This window comes from Martes martes, assembly GCF_963455335.1.
Source record: "Martes martes genome assembly, chromosome: 4".
Lineage (NCBI taxonomy): Eukaryota > Metazoa > Chordata > Mammalia > Carnivora > Mustelidae > Martes > Martes martes.
The window spans coordinates 168,463,029-168,467,062 of NC_137891.1; positions in this window are offsets into that span (position 1 = coordinate 168,463,029).

Below are 4,034 nucleotides of genomic sequence, written 5' to 3' on the forward strand. Positions count from 1 at the left end.
CTTATCTTTCCCTAATAAGTCCATACTTTTGTATCTTTTTCATGTGCCATTGGATTCCTCTGTGAGATTATTTATGGTCATATTTTCTAAAATTTTAGTTCTGGGTTGAATAAGCTTTGTAATTCTGGGGCACCTGGTTAGCTCAGTCAGTGCAGTGTGGAATTCTTTTTTTTTTTTTTAAAGATTTTATTTACTTGAAAGAGAGAGAGAAAGCATGAGAGTGTGGAGGGTCAGAAGGAGAAGCAGACTCCCCACTGAGCAGGGAGTGAGAGGTGAGAGTAGATCAGGGGACTCCAGGATCATGACCTGAGCCGAAGGCAGATGCTTAACCCACTGAGCTACCCAGGTGCCCTATCTCTGTAACTTTTTTTTTTTTTTTAAGATTTTATTTATTTATTTATTTGACAGAGAGAGAGAGAGAGAGATCACAAGTAGGCAGAGAGGCAGGCAGAGAGAGAGGGGGAAGCAGGCTCCCCGCCGAGCAGAGAGCCTGATGCGGGGCTCAATCCCAGGACCCTGAGATCATGACCTGAGCCCAAGGCACAGGCTCAACCCACTGAGCCACCCAGGTGCCCCTACCTCTGTAACTCTTATCCTTTGTCTCTTTTCTATCTTTTTGCCTCTTTATGTTTCATTCTGGATGTTGCTTCCTGTCTCTATATTGACTACTTCTGCCTTCAGCAGTGTGTAATTTACTGTTGGTTTTTAATTTCCCTATCATATTTTTTAGTTATAGCATTTCCACTTGGGCGTTCATACATTTCCTACTTTTCTGCTAAAGTAATCAGCCTATTTATCTTCTTGAACATATTAAGTAATTTGATGACTACTGTATCTGTGGTCCTTTGGCGTCCTTTTCAGTTGTCCTTTGTTGCTCCTGGGTTTTGTTCACGTTATCTTGCCCTCCAGTACGTGTGACTATTTTGGTTTGTGGACTGAATATGATACATGCGTAATTGTTCATAGAAACCACTGGAGGCCTAGGATGGTCATCTCTTTTAAGCAGAGAGAATTCACCTTGTTTTCTGCCGGGTCCCTGGAGGCCTTGGCACTCTGGGATCACCTTGATACATAATTCAGAATTTGAGATGGTTTGAAGTTGAGTTTTGATCTCTGTGAGAGCTTGTCTATTCTACTCACTTTTGCTTTGATTTTTTTTCTAAAGATTTATTTATTTATTTAAGAGGTGGGGAGGGGTGAGGAAAAAAGAATCCCAAGCAGACTCCACGCTGAGCACTGAGCCCAACTTGAGGCTTGATATCATGACCCTGAGATCACAACATGATTGAAAACCAAGAGTCAGACTCTTAATTGACTGAGCCACTCAGGTTCCCCTAATGGTCTCTACTTTCAGAGAAAACTGGGGGGTGCCTGGGTGGTACACTTGGTAAAGCATCTGCTTTCAGCTCAGGTCATGATCTCAGGATTCTGGGATCCAGCCCCACTCAGCAGGGAGTCTGCTTCTCCCTCTGTCCCCCTCTCCCACAACCGTTCATGCTCTCTCTTTCTCCCAATTAAATAAAATCTTAAAATAAAAAACAAAAGTGGAGTCCATCAATCAATAAATAAATCTTAAAACAAAACAAAACAGGGGTGCCTGGGTGGCTCAGTGGGTTAAGCCTCTACCTTTGGCTCAGGTCATGATCCCAGGGTCCTGGGATCGAGTCCTGCATCAGGCTCTGTGCTCAGCAGGGAGCCTGCTTCCCCCCCCACCTGCCTTTCTGCCTATTTGTGATCTCTGTCAAATAAATAAATAAAATCTTAAAAACAAACAAACAAACAAGGGGCGCCTGGTGGCTCAGTTGTTAAGTGTCTGCCTTTGGCTCAGGTCATGATCCCAGGGTCCTGGGATGGAGTCCTGCATCGGGCTCTCTGCTCAGCAGGGAGCCGGCTTCCCCCACCCCGCAACCTGCCTCTCTGCCTACTTGTGATCTCTGTCAAATAAATAAATAAATAAATAAATCTTTAAACAAACAAAACAAAACAAAACAAACTGGGAATGGGGTACCTGGGTGGCTCAGTCGGTTAAGCGTCTGCCTTCAGCTCAGGTCATAGGTCTTGGGATGGAGCCCCACATCAGTCTCTCTGCTCAGTGGGGGTCTGCTCCTCCCTCTCTATTCGCTACTCCCCCTGTTGTACGTACTCTCTCGCTCTGTCAAATAAATAAATAAATAAAATCTTAAAAAACAAAAACAAAAACTGGGGTGCCTGGATGGCTCAGTGGGTTGAGTGGCCAGCTCTTGATCTTGGCTCAAGTCATGATCCCAGGGCTGTGAGATCGAGCCCTGCATGGGGCTCCGTGCTCAACAGGGAGTCTGCTTGAGATTCTCTCTCTCTCTCCCTCCCCCACCAACATGTGCACTCACACACACACTCTCTCTCTGAAATCATAAATAAATCTTTAAAGTGGTGTCTGTTGGGATCCAGATCCAAACTGAGAGTTATTTACTAGGTGCTTTCTCTCTCAGTGGGGTCTGGACAGCAGTCTCTGCCTGTTTAACCCCTCAAGGATGCTAAAAGCACAACTCCGTTTCTTCGCTACATCTCAGGAAATGCCCCACCTGGAATTGTAGTCCTAAATGTGGGGCTTACAGTCCTTAATTTCTCTCTTCCCAGATCCTGGCTCAGGGGTTCTTCACTAACTTGTTAACTTTCCAATGATTTCAAGATGAGATTTTTCAATTTTTCCAGTTTTGCTAGTTTTCCTCAGTGGGAGAGTTGGTCAGAATTACCTGGTCACTGATCCCGGAAGCCCAAACCAACCCCGCCTCTTACCTTCTTATGGAAAAAGTGTTGTAATGACCAAGATTTGCTAAGAAACAAAATGACAATGGGGATGTTAACACTGTAACCATTACCCAAGCCCCAAAACAATGAGAGGAAGTGCCACCTAAGGGAGATTCCACAAATATACAAAAACACAAGTGTAACGTAGTCTAAAAAAGCAACTCAAACCAACACTGACTGCTAACAAATTATGTTTCCAGAAACCGGAGTATCCCAACTCTGCTTGAGAATGCTTTATATTCAGTTTAGAAATACCGTGTTATAGCAACCTTTACTAGCCAATAGTAGTTGGCTGGGAGAGAGGATAAAGTTCTGTGGAATTGAAAATCATTTACGTTCTGGAATTTGTTCTCAGCTGTCAGCATGGCCAGGTTGGCTGACTCACCAGTGAGCCTCAGCCCATACTTTGAGAACCACTACTGGACGAAGGAAGAGGCAACTGTTTGAAATCCTTGAACCAAGGCTTTTTTGAATGGCCTTCACTAAACGTTTCTGTCCTGAGATCTCTGTCTTTCTCTGATTAGGTTACAATGGAATGGATTAGGTTTCTACTGATTAGACCAAAGAACTCTTCTCAAATCTACCCTAATCTTCACCCAAGGCCAGCTTGATTAGAACTTTTTTTTTTTAAAGATTTTATTTATTCATGGGGTGCCTGGGTGGCTCAGTGGGTTGAGGCCTCTGCCTTCGGCTCGGGTCATGATCTCGGGGTCCTGGGACCGAGCCCTGCATCGGGCTCTCTGCTCAGCAGGGAGCCTGCTTCCCTCTCTCTCTCTGCCTGCCTCTCTGCCTACTTGTGATCTCTCTCTCTCTGTCAAATAAATAAATAAAATCTTTAAAAAAAAAGGAAATAAAAAAATATTTTATTTATTCATGAGAGAGAGAGAGAGAGAGAGAGAGCGCCCGCACAAGCAGGGGGAGAAGCAGACTCCCTGCTGAGCCGGGAACCTGCCTGGGGCTTGATCCCAGGACCTGGAGATCATGACCTGAGTGGAAGGCAGACGCTTAACCAACTGAGCCACCCAGGTGCCCCTAGACTTGGTTTTTGAAAACTTCCAGAGATTGATTATATTATCTATTATATACGGATTTAACCAGATGAATTGTGGAGAGTCCCAAGTTTGGGGGATGATTTTGACATCCTGCTGACCAGACAACTCTCAGCAAATAGCCCTAGATAACACATTTGGATATATGCTAATTTGGTTCCTTAATCTCCCAGAGCCTCAATTTTCTCATTTAAAAAA